Below are 27610 nucleotides of genomic sequence, written 5' to 3'. Positions count from 1 at the left end.
ATTGTTTCTGTCTTTCTGAAGGGATCTCCCCTTTTAATCCCATTATTTCAACACCTGTTGGACAATGCATGAGTGATAATGAGCTCATTGATTAAATGCAATTAATGAATAGATTGCCACCTCTTGTTGTGTGTCGTCTGTGTTTCTGTGTTTCCGGCATTTCACATTGGAACACCTCATTCACCTTCCTTGTCTTCTCTCCGCCCTCCCTTTTAGGTAAGTTAAAGAGCTGCACCTGAGCCAGCCACTGATTGATTGATTGATTGATTGATTGATTGATTGATTGATTGATTGATTGATTGCAGCACAACAGTCAAATAGTGGAGTGGAGTAGGGGAACAGCAAACAGCCAATAAAGCAGCCCGCCCGCTCGCCTGCCCGCCACAATGGACCTACCTGTGTACACTAGATGGATGTGATGGAATGTACTGTCGTCCCTACATTTCAAGAAGAAGTAAGAATTGCAGTTGCAACAAAGCCTTGCTTGCCTACAAAGAGAGCAGCAATTTGGATTTGTTACTATGTTACCTAGAAGAATAACAAACTGTGCAAGGATGGAGGTTGTAGGAGCAAGGAGAAGTTGTCTGTAAAGTTGGTGGATGCCTATTTTCCATTTTGCAGTCCCTTGTCTCCCTCTTGTGGCCTCCTGGAGGCAACTAGCTGTGCAAAAAAAAGACAGCCTGGCGGCCGGCTGTTGCAGTGTTGCCCTCTCAGGCAACACTGAGTGACTGACTGAGCCTCACCGTCTTATATAAAGTTCAGACGGAACTTTGCACGTGTCATAGTGGAGCCCTCAGGATTCCAGAGCCAGCTTTCTGACATCATAATGGGGCCTCAGAGATAAAAGCCTGGGCCCAGGCAGTGTTGGTCAGTGCTGCTCAGCAGGCAGCACTGGACTGGACTGGATTACAGCTGATACAAGGTGTGAAGGAACAAGGGGTGGCTGTGGGCATGCACTTGCTGCCGCTGCCAGTGTTTATCTGCATGGCAGCAGGGCATTTGGGCGTTGCCAGGAAGGCGTTTTTATGTAGATTCCTCCTCTTTCAGCACTGCATTGTGGTGCAAGCAAAAGAAGCAAATCCTGTCTGGCTTCCTCTCCGGCCTTTATTCACCTCCCGTGTAGCTGTGAGTGTGTGAGCCTGCAGGGCCCCATGGAATTGCCTAGAAGTAGGCTGAATCGCTGCAAGGGCTGAACAGCAGTATCGGGCAGGCTCGGGCAACGCGCGGCCCGTTCGGGTTATCGCTTCTCGGCCTTTTGGCTAAGATCAAGTGTAGTATCTGTTCTTATCAGTTTAATATCTGATACGTCCCCTATCTGGGGACCATATATTAAATGGATTTTTAGAACAGGGAGATGGAAATAGAGCTTGCTCTGTCCACTCCACGCATTGACCTGGTATTGCAGTATTTCCAGGACCGGTGCACCCTTTCCTTATGTGTTGACTAAAAGCAGATTCCAAAAGTGTTTTTTGTCTTTGCTATTGTTTCTGTCTTTCTGAAGGGATCTCCCCTTTTAATCCCATTATTTCAACACCTGTTGGACAATGCATGAGTGATAATGAGCTCATTGATTAAATGCAATTAATGAATAGATTGCCACCTCTTGTTGTGTGTCGTCTGTGTTTCTGTGTTTCCGGCATTTCACATTGGAACACCTCATTCACCTTCCTTGTCTTCTCTCCGCCCTCCCTTTTAGGTAAGTTAAAGAGCTGCACCTGAGCCAGCCACTTGATTGATTGATTGATTGATTGATTGATTGATTGATTGATTGATTGATTGATTGATTGATGCAGCACAACAGTCAAATAGTGGAGTGGAGTAGGGGAACAGCAAACAGCCAATAAAGCAGCCCGCCCGCTCGCCTGCCCGCCACAATGGACCTACCTGTGTACACTAGATGGATGTGATGGAATGTACTGTCGTCCCTACATTTCAAGAAGAAGTAAGAATTGCAGTTGCAACAAAGCCTTGCTTGCCTACAAAGAGAGCAGCAATTTGGATTTGTTACTATGTTACCTAGAAGAATAACAAACTGTGCAAGGATGGAGGTTGTAGGAGCAAGGAGAAGTTGTCTGTAAAGTTGGTGGATGCCTATTTTCCATTTTGCAGTCCCTTGTCTCCCTCTTGTGGCCTCCTGGAGGCAACTAGCTGTGCAAAAAAAAGACAGCCTGGCGGCCGGCTGTTGCAGTGTTGCCCTCTCAGGCAACACTGAGTGACTGACTGAGCCTCACCGTCTTATATAAAGTTCAGACGGAACTTTGCACGTGTCATAGTGGAGCCCTCAGGATTCCAGAGCCAGCTTTCTGACATCATAATGGGGCCTCAGAGATAAAAGCCTGGGCCCAGGCAGTGTTGGTCAGTGCTGCTCAGCAGGCAGCACTGGACTGGACTGGATTACAGCTGATACAAGGTGTGAAGGAACAAGGGGTGGCTGTGGGCATGCACTTGCTGCCGCTGCCAGTGTTTATCTGCATGGCAGCAGGGCATTTGGGCGTTGCCAGGAAGGCGTTTTTATGTAGATTCCTCCTCTTTCAGCACTGCATTGTGGTGCAAGCAAAAGAAGCAAATCCTGTCTGGCTTCCTCTCCGGCCTTTATTCACCTCCCGTGTAGCTGTGAGTGTGTGAGCCTGCAGGGCCCCATGGAATTGCCTAGAAGTAGGCTGAATCGCTGCAAGGGCTGAACAGCAGTATCGGGCAGGCTCGGGCAACGCGCGGCCCGTTCGGGTTATCGCTTCTCGGCCTTTTGGCTAAGATCAAGTGTAGTATCTGTTCTTATCAGTTTAATATCTGATACGTCCCCTATCTGGGGACCATATATTAAATGGATTTTTAGAACAGGGAGATGGAAATAGAGCTTGCTCTGTCCACTCCACGCATTGACCTGGTATTGCAGTATTTCCAGGACCGGTGCACCCTTTCCTTATGTGTTGACTAAAAGCAGATGCCAAAAGTGTTTTTTGTCTTTGCTATTGTTTCTGTCTTTCTGAAGGGATCTCCCCTTTTAATCCCATTATTTCAACACCTGTTGGACAATGCATGAGTGATAATGAGCTCATTGATTAAATGCAATTAATGAATAGATTGCCACCTCTTGTTGTGTGTCGTCTGTGTTTCTGTGTTTCCGGCATTTCACATTGGAACACCTCATTCACCTTCCTTGTCTTCTCTCCGCCCTCCCTTTTAGGTAAGTTAAAGAGCTGCACCTGAGCCAGCCACTGATTGATTGATTGATTGATTGATTGATTGATTGATTGATTGATTGATTGATTGATTGATGCAGCACAACAGTCAAATAGTGGAGTGGAGTAGGGGAACAGCAAACAGCCAATAAAGCAGCCCGCCCGCTCGCCTGCCCGCCACAATGGACCTACCTGTGTACACTAGATGGATGTGATGGAATGTACTGTCGTCCCTACATTTCAAGAAGAAGTAAGAATTGCAGTTGCAACAAAGCCTTGCTTGCCTACAAAGAGAGCAGCAATTTGGATTTGTTACTATGTTACCTAGAAGAATAACAAACTGTGCAAGGATGGAGGTTGTAGGAGCAAGGAGAAGTTGTCTGTAAAGTTGGTGGATGCCTATTTTCCATTTTGCAGTCCCTTGTCTCCCTCTTGTGGCCTCCTGGAGGCAACTAGCTGTGCAAAAAAAAGACAGCCTGGCGGCCGGCTGTTGCAGTGTTGCCCTCTCAGGCAACACTGAGTGACTGACTGAGCCTCACCGTCTTATATAAAGTTCAGACGGAACTTTGCACGTGTCATAGTGGAGCCCTCAGGATTCCAGAGCCAGCTTTCTGACATCATAATGGGGCCTCAGAGATAAAAGCCTGGGCCCAGGCAGTGTTGGTCAGTGCTGCTCAGCAGGCAGCACTGGACTGGACTGGATTACAGCTGATACAAGGTGTGAAGGAACAAGGGGTGGCTGTGGGCATGCACTTGCTGCCGCTGCCAGTGTTTATCTGCATGGCAGCAGGGCATTTGGGCGTTGCCAGGAAGGCGTTTTTATGTAGATTCCTCCTCTTTCAGCACTGCATTGTGGTGCAAGCAAAAGAAGCAAATCCTGTCTGGCTTCCTCTCCGGCCTTTATTCACCTCCCGTGTAGCTGTGAGTGTGTGAGCCTGCAGGGCCCCATGGAATTGCCTAGAAGTAGGCTGAATCGCTGCAAGGGCTGAACAGCAGTATCGGGCAGGCTCGGGCAACGCGCGGCCCGTTCGGGTTATCGCTTCTCGGCCTTTTGGCTAAGATCAAGTGTAGTATCTGTTCTTATCAGTTTAATATCTGATACGTCCCCTATCTGGGGACCATATATTAAATGGATTTTTAGAACAGGGAGATGGAAATAGAGCTTGCTCTGTCCACTCCACGCATTGACCTGGTATTGCAGTATTTCCAGGACCGGTGCACCCTTTCCTTATGTGTTGACTAAAAGCAGATTCCAAAAGTGTTTTTTGTCTTTGCTATTGTTTCTGTCTTTCTGAAGGGATCTCCCCTTTTAATCCCATTATTTCAACACCTGTTGGACAATGCATGAGTGATAATGAGCTCATTGATTAAATGCAATTAATGAATAGATTGCCACCTCTTGTTGTGTGTCGTCTGTGTTTCTGTGTTTCCGGCATTTCACATTGGAACACCTCATTCACCTTCCTTGTCTTCTCTCCGCCCTCCCTTTTAGGTAAGTTAAAGAGCTGCACCTGAGCCAGCCACTGATTGATTGATTGATTGATTGATTGATTGATTGATTGATTGATTGATTGATTGATTGATTGATGCAGCACAACAGTCAAATAGTGGAGTGGAGTAGGGGAACAGCAAACAGCCAATAAAGCAGCCCGCCCGCTCGCCTGCCCGCCACAATGGACCTACCTGTGTACACTAGATGGATGTGATGGAATGTACTGTCGTCCCTACATTTCAAGAAGAAGTAAGAATTGCAGTTGCAACAAAGCCTTGCTTGCCTACAAAGAGAGCAGCAATTTGGATTTGTTACTATGTTACCTAGAAGAATAACAAACTGTGCAAGGATGGAGGTTGTAGGAGCAAGGAGAAGTTGTCTGTAAAGTTGGTGGATGCCTATTTTCCATTTTGCAGTCCCTTGTCTCCCTCTTGTGGCCTCCTGGAGGCAACTAGCTGTGCAAAAAAAAGACAGCCTGGCGGCCGGCTGTTGCAGTGTTGCCCTCTCAGGCAACACTGAGTGACTGACTGAGCCTCACCGTCTTATATAAAGTTCAGACGGAACTTTGCACGTGTCATAGTGGAGCCCTCAGGATTCCAGAGCCAGCTTTCTGACATCATAATGGGGCCTCAGAGATAAAAGCCTGGGCCCAGGCAGTGTTGGTCAGTGCTGCTCAGCAGGCAGCACTGGACTGGACTGGATTACAGCTGATACAAGGTGTGAAGGAACAAGGGGTGGCTGTGGGCATGCACTTGCTGCCGCTGCCAGTGTTTATCTGCATGGCAGCAGGGCATTTGGGCGTTGCCAGGAAGGCGTTTTTATGTAGATTCCTCCTCTTTCAGCACTGCATTGTGGTGCAAGCAAAAGAAGCAAATCCTGTCTGGCTTCCTCTCCGGCCTTTATTCACCTCCCGTGTAGCTGTGAGTGTGTGAGCCTGCAGGGCCCCATGGAATTGCCTAGAAGTAGGCTGAATCGCTGCAAGGGCTGAACAGCAGTATCGGGCAGGCTCGGGCAACGCGCGGCCCGTTCGGGTTATCGCTTCTCGGCCTTTTGGCTAAGATCAAGTGTAGTATCTGTTCTTATCAGTTTAATATCTGATACGTCCCCTATCTGGGGACCATATATTAAATGGATTTTTAGAACAGGGAGATGGAAATAGAGCTTGCTCTGTCCACTCCACGCATTGACCTGGTATTGCAGTATTTCCAGGACCGGTGCACCCTTTCCTTATGTGTTGACTAAAAGCAGATTCCAAAAGTGTTTTTTGTCTTTGCTATTGTTTCTGTCTTTCTGAAGGGATCTCCCCTTTTAATCCCATTATTTCAACACCTGTTGGACAATGCATGAGTGATAATGAGCTCATTGATTAAATGCAATTAATGAATAGATTGCCACCTCTTGTTGTGTGTCGTCTGTGTTTCTGTGTTTCCGGCATTTCACATTGGAACACCTCATTCACCTTCCTTGTCTTCTTTCTCTCCGCCCTCCCTTTTAGGTAAGTTAAAGAGCTGCACCTGAGCCAGCCACTGATTGATTGATTGATTGATTGATTGATTGATTGATTGATTGATTGATGCAGCACAACAGTCAAATAGTGGAGTGGAGTAGGGGAACAGCAAACAGCCAATAAAGCAGCCCGCCCGCTCGCCTGCCCGCCACAATGGACCTACCTGTGTACACTAGATGGATGTGATGGAATGTACTGTCGTCCCTACATTTCAAGAAGAAGTAAGAATTGCAGTTGCAACAAAGCCTTGCTTGCCTACAAAGAGAGCAGCAATTTGGATTTGTTACTATGTTACCTAGAAGAATAACAAACTGTGCAAGGATGGAGGTTGTAGGAGCAAGGAGAAGTTGTCTGTAAAGTTGGTGGATGCCTATTTTCCATTTTGCAGTCCCTTGTCTCCCTCTTGTGGCCTCCTGGAGGCAACTAGCTGTGCAAAAAAAAGACAGCCTGGCGGCCGGCTGTTGCAGTGTTGCCCTCTCAGGCAACACTGAGTGACTGACTGAGCCTCACCGTCTTATATAAAGTTCAGACGGAACTTTGCACGTGTCATAGTGGAGCCCTCAGGATTCCAGAGCCAGCTTTCTGACATCATAATGGGGCCTCAGAGATAAAAGCCTGGGCCCAGGCAGTGTTGGTCAGTGCTGCTCAGCAGGCAGCACTGGACTGGACTGGATTACAGCTGATACAAGGTGTGAAGGAACAAGGGGTGGCTGTGGGCATGCACTTGCTGCCGCTGCCAGTGTTTATCTGCATGGCAGCAGGGCATTTGGGCGTTGCCAGGAAGGCGTTTTTATGTAGATTCCTCCTCTTTCAGCACTGCATTGTGGTGCAAGCAAAAGAAGCAAATCCTGTCTGGCTTCCTCTCCGGCCTTTATTCACCTCCCGTGTAGCTGTGAGTGTGTGAGCCTGCAGGGCCCCATGGAATTGCCTAGAAGTAGGCTGAATCGCTGCAAGGGCTGAACAGCAGTATCGGGCAGGCTCGGGCAACGCGCGGCCCGTTCGGGTTATCGCTTCTCGGCCTTTTGGCTAAGATCAAGTGTAGTATCTGTTCTTATCAGTTTAATATCTGATACGTCCCCTATCTGGGGACCATATATTAAATGGATTTTTAGAACAGGGAGATGGAAATAGAGCTTGCTCTGTCCACTCCACGCATTGACCTGGTATTGCAGTATTTCCAGGACCGGTGCACCCTTTCCTTATGTGTTGACTAAAAGCAGATTCCAAAAGTGTTTTTTGTCTTTGCTATTGTTTCTGTCTTTCTGAAGGGATCTCCCCTTTTAATCCCATTATTTCAACACCTGTTGGACAATGCATGAGTGATAATGAGCTCATTGATTAAATGCAATTAATGAATAGATTGCCACCTCTTGTTGTGTGTCGTCTGTGTTTCTGTGTTTCCGGCATTTCACATTGGAACACCTCATTCACCTTCCTTGTCTTCTCTCCGCCCTCCCTTTTAGGTAAGTTAAAGAGCTGCACCTGAGCCAGCCACTGATTGATTGATTGATTGATTGATTGATTGATTGATTGATTGATTGATTGATGCAGCACAACAGTCAAATAGTGGAGTGGAGTAGGGGAACAGCAAACAGCCAATAAAGCAGCCCGCCCGCTCGCCTGCCCGCCACAATGGACCTACCTGTGTACACTAGATGGATGTGATGGAATGTACTGTCGTCCCTACATTTCAAGAAGAAGTAAGAATTGCAGTTGCAACAAAGCCTTGCTTGCCTACAAAGAGAGCAGCAATTTGGATTTGTTACTATGTTACCTAGAAGAATAACAAACTGTGCAAGGATGGAGGTTGTAGGAGCAAGGAGAAGTTGTCTGTAAAGTTGGTGGATGCCTATTTTCCATTTTGCAGTCCCTTGTCTCCCTCTTGTGGCCTCCTGGAGGCAACTAGCTGTGCAAAAAAAAGACAGCCTGGCGGCCGGCTGTTGCAGTGTTGCCCTCTCAGGCAACACTGAGTGACTGACTGAGCCTCACCGTCTTATATAAAGTTCAGACGGAACTTTGCACGTGTCATAGTGGAGCCCTCAGGATTCCAGAGCCAGCTTTCTGACATCATAATGGGGCCTCAGAGATAAAAGCCTGGGCCCAGGCAGTGTTGGTCAGTGCTGCTCAGCAGGCAGCACTGGACTGGACTGGATTACAGCTGATACAAGGTGTGAAGGAACAAGGGGTGGCTGTGGGCATGCACTTGCTGCCGCTGCCAGTGTTTATCTGCATGGCAGCAGGGCATTTGGGCGTTGCCAGGAAGGCGTTTTTATGTAGATTCCTCCTCTTTCAGCACTGCATTGTGGTGCAAGCAAAAGAAGCAAATCCTGTCTGGCTTCCTCTCCGGCCTTTATTCACCTCCCGTGTAGCTGTGAGTGTGTGAGCCTGCAGGGCCCCATGGAATTGCCTAGAAGTAGGCTGAATCGCTGCAAGGGCTGAACAGCAGTATCGGGCAGGCTCGGGCAACGCGCGGCCCGTTCGGGTTATCGCTTCTCGGCCTTTTGGCTAAGATCAAGTGTAGTATCTGTTCTTATCAGTTTAATATCTGATACGTCCCCTATCTGGGGACCATATATTAAATGGATTTTTAGAACAGGGAGATGGAAATAGAGCTTGCTCTGTCCACTCCACGCATTGACCTGGTATTGCAGTATTTCCAGGACCGGTGCACCCTTTCCTTATGTGTTGACTAAAAGCAGATTCCAAAAGTGTTTTTTGTCTTTGCTATTGTTTCTGTCTTTCTGAAGGGATCTCCCCTTTTAATCCCATTATTTCAACACCTGTTGGACAATGCATGAGTGATAATGAGCTCATTGATTAAATGCAATTAATGAATAGATTGCCACCTCTTGTTGTGTGTCGTCTGTGTTTCTGTGTTTCCGGCATTTCACATTGGAACACCTCATTCACCTTCCTTGTCTTCTCTCCGCCCTCCCTTTTAGGTAAGTTAAAGAGCTGCACCTGAGCCAGCCACTGATTGATTGATTGATTGATTGATTGATTGATTGATTGATTGATTGATTGATGCAGCACAACAGTCAAATAGTGGAGTGGAGTAGGGGAACAGCAAACAGCCAATAAAGCAGCCCGCCCGCTCGCCTGCCCGCCACAATGGACCTACCTGTGTACACTAGATGGATGTGATGGAATGTACTGTCGTCCCTACATTTCAAGAAGAAGTAAGAATTGCAGTTGCAACAAAGCCTTGCTTGCCTACAAAGAGAGCAGCAATTTGGATTTGTTACTATGTTACCTAGAAGAATAACAAACTGTGCAAGGATGGAGGTTGTAGGAGCAAGGAGAAGTTGTCTGTAAAGTTGGTGGATGCCTATTTTCCATTTTGCAGTCCCTTGTCTCCCTCTTGTGGCCTCCTGGAGGCAACTAGCTGTGCAAAAAAAAGACAGCCTGGCGGCCGGCTGTTGCAGTGTTGCCCTCTCAGGCAACACTGAGTGACTGACTGAGCCTCACCGTCTTATATAAAGTTCAGACGGAACTTTGCACGTGTCATAGTGGAGCCCTCAGGATTCCAGAGCCAGCTTTCTGACATCATAATGGGGCCTCAGAGATAAAAGCCTGGGCCCAGGCAGTGTTGGTCAGTGCTGCTCAGCAGGCAGCACTGGACTGGACTGGATTACAGCTGATACAAGGTGTGAAGGAACAAGGGGTGGCTGTGGGCATGCACTTGCTGCCGCTGCCAGTGTTTATCTGCATGGCAGCAGGGCATTTGGGCGTTGCCAGGAAGGCGTTTTTATGTAGATTCCTCCTCTTTCAGCACTGCATTGTGGTGCAAGCAAAAGAAGCAAATCCTGTCTGGCTTCCTCTCCGGCCTTTATTCACCTCCCGTGTAGCTGTGAGTGTGTGAGCCTGCAGGGCCCCATGGAATTGCCTAGAAGTAGGCTGAATCGCTGCAAGGGCTGAACAGCAGTATCGGGCAGGCTCGGGCAACGCGCGGCCCGTTCGGGTTATCGCTTCTCGGCCTTTTGGCTAAGATCAAGTGTAGTATCTGTTCTTATCAGTTTAATATCTGATACGTCCCCTATCTCGGGACCATATATTAAATGGATTTTTAGAACAGGGAGATGGAAATAGAGCTTGCTCTGTCCACTCCACGCATTGACCTGGTATTGCAGTATTTCCAGGACCGGTGCACCCTTTCCTTATGTGTTGACTAAAAGCAGATTCCAAAAGTGTTTTTTGTCGTGTTTTTTGTCTTTGCTATTGTTTCTGTCTTTCTGAAGGGATCTCCCCTTTTAATCCCATTATTTCAACACCTGTTGGACAATGCATGAGTGATAATGAGCTCATTGATTAAATGCAATTAATGAATAGATTGCCACCTCTTGTTGTGTGTCGTCTGTGTTTCTGTGTTTCCGGCATTTCACATTGGAACACCTCATTCACCTTCCTTGTCTTCTCTCCGCCCTCCCTTTTAGGTAAGTTAAAGAGCTGCACCTGAGCCAGCCACTGATTGATTGATTGATTGATTGATTGATTGATTGATTGATTGATTGATTGATTGATTGATTGATTGATTGATTGATGCAGCACAACAGTCAAATAGTGGAGTGGAGTAGGGGAACAGCAAACAGCCAATAAAGCAGCCCGCCCGCTCGCCTGCCCGCCACAATGGACCTACCTGTGTACACTAGATGGATGTGATGGAATGTACTGTCGTCCCTACATTTCAAGAAGAAGTAAGAATTGCAGTTGCAACAAAGCCTTGCTTGCCTACAAAGAGAGCAGCAATTTGGATTTGTTACTATGTTACCTAGAAGAATAACAAACTGTGCAAGGATGGAGGTTGTAGGAGCAAGGAGAAGTTGTCTGTAAAGTTGGTGGATGCCTATTTTCCATTTTGCAGTCCCTTGTCTCCCTCTTGTGGCCTCCTGGAGGCAACTAGCTGTGCAAAAAAAAGACAGCCTGGCGGCCGGCTGTTGCAGTGTTGCCCTCTCAGGCAACACTGAGTGACTGACTGAGCCTCACCGTCTTATATAAAGTTCAGACGGAACTTTGCACGTGTCATAGTGGAGCCCTCAGGATTCCAGAGCCAGCTTTCTGAAATCATAATGGGGCCTCAGAGATAAAAGCCTGGGCCCAGGCAGTGTTGGTCAGTGCTGCTCAGCAGGCAGCACTGGACTGGACTGGATTACAGCTGATACAAGGTGTGAAGGAACAAGGGGTGGCTGTGGGCATGCACTTGCTGCCGCTGCCAGTGTTTATCTGCATGGCAGCAGGGCATTTGGGCGTTGCCAGGAAGGCGTTTTTATGTAGATTCCTCCTCTTTCAGCACTGCATTGTGGTGCAAGCAAAAGAAGCAAATCCTGTCTGGCTTCCTCTCCGGCCTTTATTCACCTCCCGTGTAGCTGTGAGTGTGTGAGCCTGCAGGGCCCCATGGAATTGCCTAGAAGTAGGCTGAATCGCTGCAAGGGCTGAACAGCAGTATCGGGCAGGCTCGGGCAACGCGCGGCCCGTTCGGGTTATCGCTTCTCGGCCTTTTGGCTAAGATCAAGTGTAGTATCTGTTCTTATCAGTTTAATATCTGATACGTCCCCTATCTGGGGACCATATATTAAATGGATTTTTAGAACAGGGAGATGGAAATAGAGCTTGCTCTGTCCACTCCACGCATTGACCTGGTATTGCAGTATTTCCAGGACCGGTGCACCCTTTCCTTATGTGTTGACTAAAAGCAGATTCCAAAAGTGTTTTTTGTCTTTGCTATTGTTTCTGTCTTTCTGAAGGGATCTCCCCTTTTAATCCCATTATTTCAACACCTGTTGGACAATGCATGAGTGATAATGAGCTCATTGATTAAATGCAATTAATGAATAGATTGCCACCTCTTGTTGTGTGTCGTCTGTGTTTCTGTGTTTCCGGCATTTCACATTGGAACACCTCATTCACCTTCCTTGTCTTCTCTCCGCCCTCCCTTTTAGGTAAGTTAAAGAGCTGCACCTGAGCCAGCCACTGATTGATTGATTGATTGATTGATTGATTGATTGATTGATTGATTGATTGCAGCACAACAGTCAAATAGTGGAGTGGAGTAGGGGAACAGCAAACAGCCAATAAAGCAGCCCGCCCGCTCGCCTGCCCGCCACAATGGACCTACCTGTGTACACTAGATGGATGTGATGGAATGTACTGTCGTCCCTACATTTCAAGAAGAAGTAAGAATTGCAGTTGCAACAAAGCCTTGCTTGCCTACAAAGAGAGCAGCAATTTGGATTTGTTACTATGTTACCTAGAAGAATAACAAACTGTGCAAGGATGGAGGTTGTAGGAGCAAGGAGAAGTTGTCTGTAAAGTTGGTGGATGCCTATTTTCCATTTTGCAGTCCCTTGTCTCCCTCTTGTGGCCTCCTGGAGGCAACTAGCTGTGCAAAAAAAAGACAGCCTGGCGGCCGGCTGTTGCAGTGTTGCCCTCTCAGGCAACACTGAGTGACTGACTGAGCCTCACCGTCTTATATAAAGTTCAGACGGAACTTTGCACGTGTCATAGTGGAGCCCTCAGGATTCCAGAGCCAGCTTTCTGACATCATAATGGGGCCTCAGAGATAAAAGCCTGGGCCCAGGCAGTGTTGGTCAGTGCTGCTCAGCAGGCAGCACTGGACTGGACTGGATTACAGCTGATACAAGGTGTGAAGGAACAAGGGGTGGCTGTGGGCATGCACTTGCTGCCGCTGCCAGTGTTTATCTGCATGGCAGCAGGGCATTTGGGCGTTGCCAGGAAGGCGTTTTTATGTAGATTCCTCCTCTTTCAGCACTGCATTGTGGTGCAAGCAAAAGAAGCAAATCCTGTCTGGCTTCCTCTCCGGCCTTTATTCACCTCCCGTGTAGCTGTGAGTGTGTGAGCCTGCAGGGCCCCATGGAATTGCCTAGAAGTAGGCTGAATCGCTGCAAGGGCTGAACAGCAGTATCGGGCAGGCTCGGGCAACGCGCGGCCCGTTCGGGTTATCGCTTCTCGGCCTTTTGGCTAAGATCAAGTGTAGTATCTGTTCTTATCAGTTTAATATCTGATACGTCCCCTATCTGGGGACCATATATTAAATGGATTTTTAGAACAGCTTGCTCTGTCCACTCCACGCATTGACCTGGTATTGCAGTATTTCCAGGACCGGTGCACCCTTTCCTTATGTGTTGACTAAAAGCAGATTCCAAAAGTGTTTTTTGTCTTTGCTATTGTTTCTGTCTTTCTGAAGGGATCTCCCCTTTTAATCCCATTATTTCAACACCTGTTGGACAATGCATGAGTGATAATGAGCTCATTGATTAAATGCAATTAATGAATAGATTGCCACCTCTTGTTGTGTGTCGTCTGTGTTTCTGTGTTTCCGGCATTTCACATTGGAACACCTCATTCACCTTCCTTGTCTTCTCTCCGCCCTCCCTTTTAGGTAAGTTAAAGAGCTGCACCTGAGCCAGCCACTGATTGATTGATTGATTGATTGATTGATTGATTGATTGATTGATTGATTGATTGATTGATGCAGCACAACAGTCAAATAGTGGAGTGGAGTAGGGGAACAGCAAACAGCCAATAAAGCAGCCCGCTCGCCTGCCCGCCACAATGGACCTACCTGTGTACACTAGATGGATGTGATGGAATGTACTGTCGTCCCTACATTTCAAGAAGAAGTAAGAATTGCAGTTGCAACAAAGCCTTGCTTGCCTACAAAGAGAGCAGCAATTTGGATTTGTTACTATGTTACCTAGAAGAATAACAAACTGTGCAAGGATGGAGGTTGTAGGAGCAAGGAGAAGTTGTCTGTAAAGTTGGTGGATGCCTATTTTCCATTTTGCAGTCCCTTGTCTCCCTCTTGTGGCCTCCTGGAGGCAACTAGCTGTGCAAAAAAAAGACAGCCTGGCGGCCGGCTGTTGCAGTGTTGCCCTCTCAGGCAACACTGAGTGACTGACTGAGCCTCACCGTCTTATATAAAGTTCAGACGGAACTTTGCACGTGTCATAGTGGAGCCCTCAGGATTCCAGAGCCAGCTTTCTGACATCATAATGGGGCCTCAGAGATAAAAGCCTGGGCCCAGGCAGTGTTGGTCAGTGCTGCTCAGCAGGCAGCACTGGACTGGACTGGATTACAGCTGATACAAGGTGTGAAGGAACAAGGGGTGGCTGTGGGCATGCACTTGCTGCCGCTGCCAGTGTTTATCTGCATGGCAGCAGGGCATTTGGGCGTTGCCAGGAAGGCGTTTTTATGTAGATTCCTCCTCTTTCAGCACTGCATTGTGGTGCAAGCAAAAGAAGCAAATCCTGTCTGGCTTCCTCTCCGGCCTTTATTCACCTCCCGTGTAGCTGTGAGTGTGTGAGCCTGCAGGGCCCCATGGAATTGCCTAGAAGTAGGCTGAATCGCTGCAAGGGCTGAACAGCAGTATCGGGCAGGCTCGGGCAACGCGCGGCCCGTTCGGGTTATCGCTTCTCGGCCTTTTGGCTAAGATCAAGTGTAGTATCTGTTCTTATCAGTTTAATATCTGATACGTCCCCTATCTGGGGACCATATATTAAATGGATTTTTAGAACAGGGAGATGGAAATAGAGCTTGCTCTGTCCACTCCACGCATTGACCTGGTATTGCAGTATTTCCAGGACCGGTGCACCCTTTCCTTATGTGTTGACTAAAAGCAGATTCCAAAAGTGTTTTTTGTCTTTGCTATTGTTTCTGTCTTTCTGAAGGGATCTCCCCTTTTAATCCCATTATTTCAACACCTGTTGGACAATGCATGAGTGATAATGAGCTCATTGATTAAATGCAATTAATGAATAGATTGCCACCTCTTGTTGTGTGTCGTCTGTGTTTCTGTGTTTCCGGCATTTCACATTGGAACACCTCATTCACCTTCCTTGTCTTCTCTCCGCCCTCCCTTTTAGGTAAGTTAAAGAGCTGCACCTGAGCCAGCCACTGATTGATTGATTGATTGATTGATTGATTGATTGATTGATTGATTGATTGATTGATTGATGCAGCACAACAGTCAAATAGTGGAGTGGAGTAGGGGAACAGCAAACAGCCAATAAAGCAGCCCGCTCGCCTGCCCGCCACAATGGACCTACCTGTGTACACTAGATGGATGTGATGGAATGTACTGTCATCCCTACATTTCAAGAAGAAGTAAGAATTGCAGTTGCAACAAAGCCTTGCTTGCCTACAAAGAGAGCAGCAATTTGGATTTGTTACTATGTTACCTAGAAGAATAACAAACTGTGCAAGGATGGAGGTTGTAGGAGCAAGGAGAAGTTGTCTGTAAAGTTGGTGGATGCCTATTTTCCATTTTGCAGTCCCTTGTCTCCCTCTTGTGGCCTCCTGGAGGCAACTAGCTGTGCAAAAAAAAGACAGCCTGGCGGCCGGCTGTTGCAGTGTTGCCCTCTCAGGCAACACTGAGTGACTGACTGAGCCTCACCGTCTTATATAAAGTTCAGACGGAACTTTGCACGTGTCATAGTGGAGCCCTCAGGATTCCAGAGCCAGCTTTCTGACATCATAATGGGGCCTCAGAGATAAAAGCCTGGGCCCAGGCAGTGTTGGTCAGTGCTGCTCAGCAGGCAGCACTGGACTGGACTGGATTACAGCTGATACAAGGTGTGAAGGAACAAGGGGTGGCTGTGGGCATGCACTTGCTGCCGCTGCCAGTGTTTATCTGCATGGCAGCAGGGCATTTGGGCGTTGCCAGGAAGGCGTTTTTATGTAGATTCCTCCTCTTTCAGCACTGCATTGTGGTGCAAGCAAAAGAAGCAAATCCTGTCTGGCTTCCTCTCCGGCCTTTATTCACCTCCCGTGTAGCTGTGAGTGTGTGAGCCTGCAGGGCCCCATGGAATTGCCTAGAAGTAGGCTGAATCGCTGCAAGGGCTGAACAGCAGTATCGGGCAGGCTCGGGCAACGCGCGGCCCGTTCGGGTTATCGCTTCTCGGCCTTTTGGCTAAGATCAAGTGTAGTATCTGTTCTTATCAGTTTAATATCTGATACGTCCCCTATCTGGGGACCATATATTAAATGGATTTTTAGAACAGGGAGATGGAAATAGAGCTTGCTCTGTCCACTCCACGCATTGACCTGGTATTGCAGTATTTCCAGGACCGGTGCACCCTTTCCTTATGTGTTGACTAAAAGCAGATTCCAAAAGTGTTTTTTGTCTTTGCTATTGTTTCTGTCTTTCTGAAGGGATCTCCCCTTTTAATCCCATTATTTCAACACCTGTTGGACAATGCATGAGTGATAATGAGCTCATTGATTAAATGCAATTAATGAATAGATTGCCACCTCTTGTTGTGTGTCGTCTGTGTTTCTGTGTTTCCGGCATTTCACATTGGAACACCTCATTCACCTTCCTTGTCTTCTCTCCGCCCTCCCTTTTAGGTAAGTTAAAGAGCTGCACCTGAGCCAGCCACTGATTGATTGATTGATTGATTGATTGATTGATTGATTGATTGATTGCAGCACAACAGTCAAATAGTGGAGTGGAGTAGGGGAACAGCAAACAGCCAATAAAGCAGCCCGCCCGCTCGCCTGCCCGCCACAATGGACCTACCTGTGTACACTAGATGGATGTGATGGAATGTACTGTCGTCCCTACATTTCAAGAAGAAGTAAGAATTGCAGTTGCAACAAAGCCTTGCTTGCCTACAAAGAGAGCAGCAATTTGGATTTGTTACTATGTTACCTAGAAGAATAACAAACTGTGCAAGGATGGAGGTTGTAGGAGCAAGGAGAAGTTGTCTGTAAAGTTGGTGGATGCCTATTTTCCATTTTGCAGTCCCTTGTCTCCCTCTTGTGGCCTCCTGGAGGCAACTAGCTGTGCAAAAAAAAGACAGCCTGGCGGCCGGCTGTTGCAGTGTTGCCCTCTCAGGCAACACTGAGTGACTGACTGAGCCTCACCGTCTTATATAAAGTTCAGACGGAACTTTGCACGTGTCATAGTGGAGCCCTCAGGATTCCAGAGCCAGCTTTCTGACATCATAATGGGGCCTCAGAGATAAAAGCCTGGGCCCAGGCAGTGTTGGTCAGTGCTGCTCAGCAGGCAGCACTGGACTGGACTGGATTACAGCTGATACAAGGTGTGAAGGAACAAGGGGTGGCTGTGGGCATGCACTTGCTGCCGCTGCCAGTGTTTATCTGCATGGCAGCAGGGCATTTGGGCGTTGCCAGGAAGGCGTTTTTATGTAGATTCCTCCTCTTTCAGCACTGCATTGTGGTGCAAGCAAAAGAAGCAAATCCTGTCTGGCTTCCTCTCCGGCCTTTATTCACCTCCCGTGTAGCTGTGAGTGTGTGAGCCTGCAGGGCCCCATGGAATTGCCTAGAAGTAGGCTGAATCGCTGCAAGGGCTGAACAGCAGTATCGGGCAGGCTCGGGCAACGCGCGGCCCGTTCGGGTTATCGCTTCTCGGCCTTTTGGCTAAGATCAAGTGTAGTATCTGTTCTTATCAGTTTAATATCTGATACGTCCCCTATCTGGGGACCATATATTAAATGGATTTTTAGAACAGGGAGATGGAAATAGAGCTTGCTCTGTCCACTCCACGCATTGACCTGGTATTGCAGTATTTCCAGGACCGGTGCACCCTTTCCTTATGTGTTGACTAAAAGCAGATTCCAAAAGTGTTTTTTGTCTTTGCTATTGTTTCTGTCTTTCTGAAGGGATCTCCCGATCTCCCCTTTTAATCCCATTATTTCAACACCTGTTGGACAATGCATGAGTGATAATGAGCTCATTGATTAAATGCAATTAATGAATAGATTGCCACCTCTTGTTGTGTGTCGTCTGTGTTTCTGTGTTTCCGGCATTTCACATTGGAACACCTCATTCACCTTCCTTGTCTTCTCTCCGCCCTCCCTTTTAGGTAAGTTAAAGAGCTGCACCTGAGCCAGCCACTGATTGATTGATTGATTGATTGATTGATTGATTGATTGATTGATTGATTGATGCAGCACAACAGTCAAATAGTGGAGTGGAGTAGGGGAACAGCAAACAGCCAATAAAGCAGCCCGCCCGCTCGCCTGCCCGCCACAATGGACCTACCTGTGTACACTAGATGGATGTGATGGAATGTACTGTCGTCCCTACATTTCAAGAAGAAGTAAGAATTGCAGTTGCAACAAAGCCTTGCTTGCCTACAAAGAGAGCAGCAATTTGAATTTGGATTTGTTACTATGTTACCTAGAAGAATAACAAACTGTGCAAGGATGGAGGTTGTAGGAGCAAGGAGAAGTTGTCTGTAAAGTTGGTGGATGCCTATTTTCCATTTTGCAGTCCCTTGTCTCCCTCTTGTGGCCTCCTGGAGGCAACTAGCTGTGCAAAAAAAGACAGCCTGGCGGCCGGCTGTTGCAGTGTTGCCCTCTCAGGCAACACTGAGTGACTGACTGAGCCTCACCGTCTTATATAAAGTTCAAGACGGAACTTTGCACGTGTCATAGTGGAGCCCTCAGGATTCCAGAGCCAGCTTTCTGAATCATAATGGGGCCTCAGAGATAAAAGCCTGGGCCCAGGCAGTGGTTGGTCAGTGCTGCTCAGCAGGCAGCACTGGACTTGGACTGGATTACAGCTGATACAAGGTGTGAAGGAACAAGGGGTGGCTGTGGGCATGCACTTGCTGCCGCTGCCAGTGTTTATCTGCATGGCAGCAGGGCATTTTGGGCGTTGCCAGGAAGGCGTTTTATGTAGATTCCTCCTCTTTCAGCACTGCATTGTGGTGCAAGCAAAAGAAGCAATCCTGTCTGGCTTCCTCTCCGGCCTTTATTCACCTCCCGTGTAGCTGTGAGTGTGTGAGCCTGCAGGGCCCCATGGAATTGCCTAGAAGTAGGCTGAATCGCTGCAAGGGCTGAACAGCAGTATCGGGCAGGCTCGGGCAACGCGCGGCCCGTTCGGGTTATCGCTTCTCGGCCTTTTGGCTAAGATCAAGTGTAGTATCTGTTCTTATCAGTTTAATATCTGATACGTCCCTATCTGGGGACCATTATTAAATGGATTTTTTGAACAGGGAGATGGAAATAGAGCTTGCTCTGTCCACTCCACGCAGTGACCTGGTATTGCAGTATTTCCAGGACCGGTGCACCCTTTCCTTATGTGTTGACTAAAAAGCAGATTCCAAAAGTGTTTTTTGTCTTTGCTATTGTTCTGTCTTTCTGAAGGGATCTCCCCTTTTAATCCCATTATTTCAACACCTGTTGGACAATGCATGAGTGATAATGAGCTCATTGATTAAATGCAATTAATGAATAGATTGCCACCTCTTGTTGTGTGTCGTCTGTGTTTCTGTGTTTCCGGCATTTCACATTGGAACACCTCATTCACTCTCCTTGTCTTCTCTCCGCCCTCCCTTTTAGGTAAGTTAAAGAGCTGCACCTGAGCCAGCCACTGATTGATTGATTGATTGATTGATTGATTGATTGATTGATTGATTGATTGATGCAGCACAACAGTCAAATAGTGGAGTGGAGTAGGGGAACAGCAAACAGCCAATAAAGCAGCCCGCCCGCTCGCCTGCCCGCCACAATGGACCTACCTGTGTACACTAGATGGATGTGATGAATGTACTGTCGTCCCTACATTTCAAGAAGAAGTAAGAATTGCAGTTGCAACAAAGCCTTGCTTGCCTACAAAGAGAGCAGCAATTTGGATTTGTTACTATGTTACCTAGAAGAATAACAAACTGTGCAAGGATGGAGGTTGTAGGAGCAAGGAGAAGTTGTCTGTAAAGTTGGTGGATGCCTATTTTCCATTTTGCAGTCCCTTGTCTCCCTCTTGTGGCCTCCTGGAGGCAACTAGCTGTGCAAAAAAAAGACAGCCTGGCGGCCGGCTGTTGCAGTGTTGCCCTCTCAGGCAACACTGAGTGACTGACTGAGCCTCACCGTCTTATATAAAGTTCAGACGGAACTTTGCACGTGTCATAGTGGAGCCCTCAGGATCCAGAGCCAGCTTTCTGACATCATAATGGGGCCTCAGAGATAAAAGCCTGGGCCCAGGCAGTGTTGGTCAGGTGCTGCTCAGAGGCAGCACGGACTGGACTGGATTACAGCTGATACAAGGTGTGAAGGAACAAGGGGTGGCTGTGGGCATGCACTTGCTGCCGCTGCCAGTGTTTATCTGCATGGCAGCAGGGCATTTGGGCGTTGCCAGGAAGGCGTTTTTATGTAGATTCCTCCTCTTTCAGCACTGCATTGTGGTGCAAGCAAAAGAAGCAAATCCTGTCTGGCTTCCTCTCCGGCCTGTATTCACCTCCCGTGTAGCTGTGAGTGTGTGAGCCTGCAGGGCCCCATGGAATTGCCTAGAAGTAGGCTGAATCGCTGCAAGGGCTGAACAGCAGTATCGGGCAGGCTCGGGCAACGCGCGGCCCGTTTGGGTTATCGCTTCTCGGCCTTTTGGCTAAGATCAAGTGTAGTATCTGTTCTTATCAGTTTAATATCTGATACGTCCCCTATCTGGGGACCATATATTAAATGGATTTTTAGAACAGGGAGATGGAAATAGAGCTTGCTCTGTCCACTCCACGCATTGACCTGGTATTGCAGTATTTCCAGACCGGTGCACCCTTTCCTTATGTGTTGACTAAAAGCAGATTCCAAAGTGTTTTTTGTCTTTGCTATTGTTTCTGTCTTTCTGAAGGGATCTCCCTTTTAATCCCATTATTTCAACACCTGTTGGACAATGCATGAGTGATAATGAGCTCATTGATTAAATGCAATTAATGAATAGATTGCCACCTCTTGTTGTGTGTCGTCTGTGTTTCCGGTGTTTCCGGCATTTCACATTGGAACACCTCATTCACCTTCCTTGTCTTCTCTCCGCCCTCCCTTTTAGGTAAGTTAAAGAGCTGCACCTGAGCCAGCCACTGATTGATTGATTGATTGATTGATTGATTGATTGATTGATGCAGCACAACAGTCAAATAGTGGAGTGGAGTAGGGGAACAGCAAACAGCCAATAAAGCAGCCCGCCCGCTCGCCTGCCCGCCACAATGGACCTACCTGTGTACACTAGATGGATGTGATGGAATGTACTGTCGTCCCTACATTTCAAGAAGAAGTAAGAATTGCAGTTGCAACAAAGCCTTGCTTGCCTACAAAGAGAGCAGCAATTTGGATTTGTTACTATGTTACCTAGAAGAATAACAAACTGTGCAAGGATGGAGGTTGTAGGAGCAAGGAGAAGTTGTCTGTAAAGTTGGTGGATGCCTATTTTCCATTTTGCAGTCCCTTGTCTCCCTCTTGTGGCCTCCTGGAGGCAACTAGCTGTGCAAAAAAAAGACAGCCTGGCGGCCGGCTGTTGCAGTGTTGCCCTCTCAGGCAACACTGAGTGACTGACTGAGCCTCACCGTCTTATATAAAGTTCAGACGGAACTTTGCACGTGTCATAGTGGAGCCCTCAGGATTCCAGAGCCAGCTTTCTGACATCATAATGGGGCCTCAGAGATAAAAGCCTGGGCCCAGGCAGTGTTGGTCAGTGCTGCTCAGCAGGCAGCACTGGACTGGACTGGATTACAGCTGATACAAGGTGTGAAGGAACAAGGGGTGGCTGTGGGCATGCACTTGCTGCCGCTGCCAGTGTTTATCTGCATGGCAGCAGGGCATTTGGGCGTTGCCAGGAAGGCGTTTTTATGTAGATTCCTCCTCTTTCAGCACTGCATTGTGGTGCAAGCAAAAGAAGCAAATCCTGTCTGGCTTCCTCTCCGGCCTGTATTCACCTCCCGTGTAGCTGTGAGTGTGTGAGCCTGCAGGGCCCCATGGAATTGCCTAGAAGTAGGCTGAATCGCTGCAAGGGCTGAACAGCAGTATCGGGCAGGCTCGGGCAACGCGCGGCCCGTTTGGGTTATCGCTTCTCGGCCTTTTGGCTAAGATCAAGTGTAGTATCTGTTCTTATCAGTTTAATATCTGATACGTCCCCTATCTGGGGACCATATATTAAATGGATTTTTAGAACAGGGAGATGGAAATAGAGCTTGCTCTGTCCACTCCACGCATTGACCTGGTATTGCAGTATTTCCAGGACCGGTGCACCCTTTCCTTATGTGTTGACTAAAAGCAGATTCCAAAAGTGTTTTTTGTCTTTGCTATTGTTTCTGTCTTTCTGAAGGGATCTCCCCTTTTAATCCCATTATTTCAACACCTGTTGGACAATGCATGAGTGATAATGAGCTCATTGATTAAATGCAATTAATGAATAGATTGCCACCTCTTGTTGTGTGTCGTCTGTGTTTCTGTGTTTCCGGCATTTCACATTGGAACACCTCATTCACCTTCCTTGTCTTCTCTCCGCCCTCCCTTTTAGGTAAGTTAAAGAGCTGCACCTGAGCCAGCCACTGATTGATTGATTGATTGATTGATTGATTGATTGATTGATTGATTGATTGATGCAGCACAACAGTCAAATAGTGGAGTGGAGTAGGGGAACAGCAAACAGCCAATAAAGCAGCCCGCCCGCTCGCCTGCCCGCCACAATGGACCTACCTGTGTACACTAGATGGATGTGATGGAATGTACTGTCGTCCCTACATTTCAAGAAGAAGTAAGAATTGCAGTTGCAACAAAGCCTTGCTTGCCTACAAAGAGAGCAGCAATTTGGATTTGTTACTATGTTACCTAGAAGAATAACAAACTGTGCAAGGATGGAGGTTGTAGGAGCAAGGAGAAGTTGTCTGTAAAGTTGGTGGATGCCTATTTTCCATTTTGCAGTCCCTTGTCTCCCTCTTGTGGCCTCCTGGAGGCAACTAGCTGTGCAAAAAAAAGACAGCCTGGCGGCCGGCTGTTGCAGTGTTGCCCTCTCAGGCAACACTGAGTGACTGACTGAGCCTCACCGTCTTATATAAAGTTCAGACGGAACTTTGCACGTGTCATAGTGGAGCCCTCAGGATTCCAGAGCCAGCTTTCTGACATCATAATGGGGCCTCAGAGATAAAAGCCTGGGCCCAGGCAGTGTTGGTCAGTGCTGCTCAGCAGGCAGCACTGGACTGGACTGGATTACAGCTGATACAAGGTGTGAAGGAACAAAGGGTGGCTGTGGGCATGCACTTGCTGCCGCTGCCAGTGTTTATCTGCATGGCAGCAGGGCATTTGGGCGTTGCCAGGAAGGCGTTTTTATGTAGATTCCTCCTCTTTCAGCACTGCATTGTGGTGCAAGCAAAAGAAGCAAATCCTGTCTGGCTTCCTCTCCGGCCTTTATTCACCTCCCGTGTAGCTGTGAGTGTGTGAGCCTGCAGGGCCCCATGGAATTGCCTAGAAGTAGGCTGAATCGCTGCAAGGGCTGAACAGCAGTATCGGACAGGCTCGGGCAACGCGCGGCCCGTTCGGGTTATCGCTTCTCGGCCTTTTGGCTAAGATCAAGTGTAGTATCTGTTCTTATCAGTTTAATATCTGATACGTCCCCTATCTGGGGACCATATATTAAATGGATTTTTAGAACAGGGAGATGGAAATAGAGCTTGCTCTGTCCACTCCACGCATTGACCTGGTATTGCAGTATTTCCAGGACCGGTGCACCCTTTCCTTATGTGTTGACTAAAAGCAGATTCCAAAAGTGTTTTTTGTCTTTGCTATTGTTTCTGTCTTTCTGAAGGGATCTCCCCTTTTAATCCCATTATTTCAACACCTGTTGGACAATGCATGAGTGATAATGAGCTCATTGATTAAATGCAATTAATGAATAGATTGCCACCTCTTGTTGTATGTCGTCTGTGTTTCTGTGTTTCCGGCATTTCACATTGGAACACCTCATTCACCTTCCTTGTCTTCTCTCCGCCCTCCCTTTTAGGTAAGTTAAAGAGCTGCACCTGAGCCAGCCACTGATTGATTGATTGATTGATTGATTGATTGATTGATTGATTGATTGATTGATTGATTGATTGATGCAGCACAACAGTCAAATAGTGGAGTGGAGTAGGGGAACAGCAAACAGCCAATAAAGCAGCCCGCCCGCTCGCCTGCCCGCCACAATGGACCTACCTGTGTACACTAGATGGATGTGATGGAATGTACTGTCGTCCCTACATTTCAAGAAGAAGTAAGAATTGCAGTTGCAACAAAGCCTTGCTTGCCTACAAAGAGAGCAGCAATTTGGATTTGTTACTATGTTACCTAGAAGAATAACAAACTGTGCAAGGATGGAGGTTGTAGGAGCAAGGAGAAGTTGTCTGTAAAGTTGGTGGATGCCTATTTTCCATTTTGCAGTCCCTTGTCTCCCTCTTGTGGCCTCCTGGAGGCAACTAGCTGTGCAAAAAAAAGACAGCCTGGCGGCCGGCTGTTGCAGTGTTGCCCTCTCAGGCAACACTGAGTGACTGACTGAGCCTCACCGTCTTATATAAAGTTCAGACGGAACTTTGCACGTGTCATAGTGGAGCCCTCAGGATTCCAGAGCCAGCTTTCTGACATCATAATGGGGCCTCAGAGATAAAAGCCTGGGCCCAGGCAGTGTTGGTCAGTGCTGCTCAGCAGGCAGCACTGGACTGGACTGGATTACAGCTGATACAAGGTGTGAAGGAACAAGGGGTGGCTGTGGGCATGCACTTGCTGCCGCTGCCAGTGTTTATCTGCATGGCAGCAGGGCATTTGGGCGTTGCCAGGAAGGCGTTTTTATGTAGATTCCTCCTCTTTCAGCACTGCATTGTGGTGCAAGCAAAAGAAGCAAATCCTGTCTGGCTTCCTCTCCGGCCTTTATTCACCTCCCGTGTAGCTGTGAGTGTGTGAGCCTGCAGGGCCCCATGGAATTGCCTAGAAGTAGGCTGAATCGCTGCAAGGGCTGAACAGCAGTATCGGGCAGGCTCGGGCAACGCGCGGCCCGTTCGGGTTATCGCTTCTCGGCCTTTTGGCTAAGATCAAGTGTAGTATCTGTTCTTATCAGTTTAATATCTGATACGTCCCCTATCTGGGGACCATATATTAAATGGATTTTTAGAACAGGGAGATGGAAATAGAGCTTGCTCTGTCCACTCCACGCATTGACCTGGTATTGCAGTATTTCCAGGACCGGTGCACCCTTTCCTTATGTGTTGACTAAAAGCAGATTCCAAAAGTGTTTTTTGTCTTTGCTATTGTTTCTGTCTTTCTGAAGGGATCTCCCCTTTTAATCCCATTATTTCAACACCTGTTGGACAATGCATGAGTGATAATGAGCTCATTGATTAAATGCAATTAATGAATAGATTGCCACCTCTTGTTGTGTGTCGTCTGTGTTTCTGTGTTTCCGGCATTTCACATTGGAACACCTCATTCACCTTCCTTGTCTTCTCTCCGCCCTCCCTTTTAGGTAAGTTAAAGAGCTGCACCTGAGCCAGCCACTGATTGATTGATTGATTGATTGATTGATTGATTGATTGATTGATTGATTGATTGATGCAGCACAACAGTCAAATAGTGGAGTGGAGTAGGGGAACAGCAAACAGCCAATAAAGCAGCCCGCCCGCTCGCCTGCCCGCCACAATGGACCTACCTGTGTACACTAGATGGATGTGATGGAATGTACTGTCGTCCCTACATTTCAAGAAGAAGTAAGAATTGCAGTTGCAACAAAGCCTTGCTTGCCTACAAAGAGAGCAGCAATTTGGATTTGTTACTATGTTACCTAGAAGAATAACAAACTGTGCAAGGATGGAGGTTGTAGGAGCAAGGAGAAGTTGTCTGTAAAGTTGGTGGATGCCTATTTTCCATTTTGCAGTCCCTTGTCTCCCTCTTGTGGCCTCCTGGAGGCAACTAGCTGTGCAAAAAAAAGACAGCCTGGCGGCCGGCTGTTGCAGTGTTGCCCTCTCAGGCAACACTGAGTGACTGACTGAGCCTCACCGTCTTATATAAAGTTCAGACGGAACTTTGCACGTGTCATAGTGGAGCCCTCAGGATTCCAGAGCCAGCTTTCTGACATCATAATGGGGCCTCAGAGATAAAAGCCTGGGCCCAGGCAGTGTTGGTCAGTGCTGCTCAGCAGGCAGCACTGGACTGGACTGGATTACAGCTGATACAAGGTGTGAAGGAACAAGGGGTGGCTGTGGGCATGCACTTGCTGCCGCTGCCAGTGTTTATCTGCATGGCAGCAGGGCATTTGGGCGTTGCCAGGAAGGCGTTTTTATGTAGATTCCTCCTCTTTCAGCACTGCATTGTGGTGCAAGCAAAAGAAGCAAATCCTGTCTGGCTTCCTCTCCGGCCTTTATTCACCTCCCGTGTAGCTGTGAGTGTGTGAGCCTGCAGGGCCCCATGGAATTGCCTAGAAGTAGGCTGAATCGCTGCAAGGGCTGAACAGCAGTATCGGACAGGCTCGGGCAACGCGCGGCCCGTTCGGGTTATCGCTTCTCGGCCTTTTGGCTAAGATCAAGTGTAGTATCTGTTCTTATCAGTTTAATATCTGATACGTCCCCTATCTGGGGACCATATATTAAATGGATTTTTAGAACAGGGAGATGGAAATAGAGCTTGCTCTGTCCACTCCACGCATTGACCTGGTATTGCAGTATTTCCAGGACCGGTGCACCCTTTCCTTATGTGTTGACTAAAAGCAGATTCCAAAAGTGTTTTTTGTCTTTGCTATTGTTTCTGTCTTTCTGAAGGGATCTCCCCTTTTAATCCCATTATTTCAACACCTGTTGGACAATGCATGAGTGATAATGAGCTCATTGATTAAATGCAATTAATGAATAGATTGCCACCTCTTGTTGTGTGTCGTCTGTGTTTCTGTGTTTCCGGCATTTCACATTGGAACACCTCATTCACCTTCCTTGTCTTCTCTCCGCCCTCCCTTTTAGGTAAGTTAAAGAGCTGCACCTGAGCCAGCCACTGATTGATTGATTGATTGATTGATTGATTGATTGATTGATTGATTGATTGATTGATGCAGCACAACAGTCAAATAGTGGAGTGGAGTAGGGGAACAGCAAACAGCCAATAAAGCAGCCCGCCCGCTCGCCTGCCCGCCACAATGGACCTACCTGTGTACACTAGATGGATGTGATGGAATGTACTGTCGTCCCTACATTTCAAGAAGAAGTAAGAATTGCAGTTGCAACAAAGCCTTGCTTGCCTACAAAGAGAGCAGCAATTTGGATTTGTTACTATGTTACCTAGAAGAATAACAAACTGTGCAAGGATGGAGGTTGTAGGAGCAAGGAGAAGTTGTCTGTAAAGTTGGTGGATGCCTATTTTCCATTTTGCAGTCCCTTGTCTCCCTCTTGTGGCGTCCTGGAGGCAACTAGCTGTGCAAAAAAAAGACAGCCTGGCGGCCGGCTGTTGCAGTGTTGCCCTCTCAGGCAACACTGAGTGACTGACTGAGCCTCACCGTCTTATATAAAGTTCAGACGGAACTTTGCACGTGTCATAGTGGAGCCCTCAGGATTCCAGAGCCAGCTTTCTGACATCATAATGGGGCCTCAGAGATAAAAGCCTGGGCCAAGGCAGTGTTGGTCAGTGCTGCTCAGCATGCAGCACTGGACTGGACTGGATTACAGCTGATACAAGGTGT

The 27610-nt window shown here is 47.7% G+C and overlaps 17 non-coding genes and 1 pseudogene across 17 annotated transcripts; all 18 read left to right on the top strand.

The window, feature by feature from the left end:
• Positions 1-1239: 1239 nt before the first annotated feature.
• On the top strand, positions 1240-1430 carry LOC142699239 (U2 spliceosomal RNA). The gene has a single exon (XR_012866111.1). It is a non-coding gene; the product is annotated as a U2 spliceosomal RNA (small nuclear RNA).
• A 1297-nt stretch (positions 1431-2727) lies between these two features.
• Positions 2728-2918, top strand: LOC142699238 (U2 spliceosomal RNA). Its single transcript, XR_012866110.1, has one exon. It is a non-coding gene; the product is annotated as a U2 spliceosomal RNA (small nuclear RNA).
• A 1296-nt stretch (positions 2919-4214) lies between these two features.
• Positions 4215-4405, top strand: LOC142699237 (U2 spliceosomal RNA). The gene has a single exon (XR_012866109.1). It is a non-coding gene; the product is annotated as a U2 spliceosomal RNA (small nuclear RNA).
• A 1300-nt stretch (positions 4406-5705) lies between these two features.
• On the top strand, positions 5706-5896 carry LOC142699236 (U2 spliceosomal RNA). The gene has a single exon (XR_012866108.1). It is a non-coding gene; the product is annotated as a U2 spliceosomal RNA (small nuclear RNA).
• A 1288-nt stretch (positions 5897-7184) lies between these two features.
• On the top strand, positions 7185-7375 carry LOC142699235 (U2 spliceosomal RNA). The gene has a single exon (XR_012866107.1). It is a non-coding gene; the product is annotated as a U2 spliceosomal RNA (small nuclear RNA).
• A 1288-nt stretch (positions 7376-8663) lies between these two features.
• On the top strand, positions 8664-8854 carry LOC142699234 (U2 spliceosomal RNA). The gene has a single exon (XR_012866106.1). It is a non-coding gene; the product is annotated as a U2 spliceosomal RNA (small nuclear RNA).
• Positions 8855-10142: 1288 nt separating this feature from the next.
• LOC142699403 (U2 spliceosomal RNA) lies at positions 10143-10333 on the top strand. Its single transcript, XR_012866259.1, has one exon. It is a non-coding gene; the product is annotated as a U2 spliceosomal RNA (small nuclear RNA).
• A 1324-nt stretch (positions 10334-11657) lies between these two features.
• On the top strand, positions 11658-11848 carry LOC142699231 (U2 spliceosomal RNA). Its single transcript, XR_012866105.1, has one exon. It is a non-coding gene; the product is annotated as a U2 spliceosomal RNA (small nuclear RNA).
• A 1285-nt stretch (positions 11849-13133) lies between these two features.
• LOC142699406 (U2 spliceosomal RNA) lies at positions 13134-13308 on the top strand (annotated as a pseudogene).
• A 1292-nt stretch (positions 13309-14600) lies between these two features.
• On the top strand, positions 14601-14791 carry LOC142699230 (U2 spliceosomal RNA). The gene has a single exon (XR_012866104.1). It is a non-coding gene; the product is annotated as a U2 spliceosomal RNA (small nuclear RNA).
• Positions 14792-16083: 1292 nt separating this feature from the next.
• LOC142699228 (U2 spliceosomal RNA) lies at positions 16084-16274 on the top strand. The gene has a single exon (XR_012866102.1). It is a non-coding gene; the product is annotated as a U2 spliceosomal RNA (small nuclear RNA).
• A 1281-nt stretch (positions 16275-17555) lies between these two features.
• Positions 17556-17746, top strand: LOC142699227 (U2 spliceosomal RNA). The gene has a single exon (XR_012866101.1). It is a non-coding gene; the product is annotated as a U2 spliceosomal RNA (small nuclear RNA).
• Positions 17747-19048: 1302 nt separating this feature from the next.
• LOC142699405 (U2 spliceosomal RNA) lies at positions 19049-19237 on the top strand. Its single transcript, XR_012866261.1, has one exon. It is a non-coding gene; the product is annotated as a U2 spliceosomal RNA (small nuclear RNA).
• Positions 19238-20522: 1285 nt separating this feature from the next.
• On the top strand, positions 20523-20712 carry LOC142699404 (U2 spliceosomal RNA). The gene has a single exon (XR_012866260.1). It is a non-coding gene; the product is annotated as a U2 spliceosomal RNA (small nuclear RNA).
• Positions 20713-21987: 1275 nt separating this feature from the next.
• On the top strand, positions 21988-22178 carry LOC142699226 (U2 spliceosomal RNA). The gene has a single exon (XR_012866100.1). It is a non-coding gene; the product is annotated as a U2 spliceosomal RNA (small nuclear RNA).
• Positions 22179-23466: 1288 nt separating this feature from the next.
• On the top strand, positions 23467-23657 carry LOC142699225 (U2 spliceosomal RNA). The gene has a single exon (XR_012866099.1). It is a non-coding gene; the product is annotated as a U2 spliceosomal RNA (small nuclear RNA).
• Positions 23658-24957: 1300 nt separating this feature from the next.
• On the top strand, positions 24958-25148 carry LOC142699224 (U2 spliceosomal RNA). Its single transcript, XR_012866098.1, has one exon. It is a non-coding gene; the product is annotated as a U2 spliceosomal RNA (small nuclear RNA).
• A 1292-nt stretch (positions 25149-26440) lies between these two features.
• On the top strand, positions 26441-26631 carry LOC142699223 (U2 spliceosomal RNA). The gene has a single exon (XR_012866097.1). It is a non-coding gene; the product is annotated as a U2 spliceosomal RNA (small nuclear RNA).
• Positions 26632-27610: the final 979 nt, after the last annotated feature.

This window comes from Rhinoderma darwinii, unplaced genomic scaffold (assembly GCF_050947455.1).
Source record: "Rhinoderma darwinii isolate aRhiDar2 unplaced genomic scaffold, aRhiDar2.hap1 Scaffold_1522, whole genome shotgun sequence".
Lineage (NCBI taxonomy): Eukaryota > Metazoa > Chordata > Amphibia > Anura > Rhinodermatidae > Rhinoderma > Rhinoderma darwinii.
Note: the sequence above shows the minus strand (reverse complement) of the source record. Positions and strands in the feature narration are given on the sequence as shown.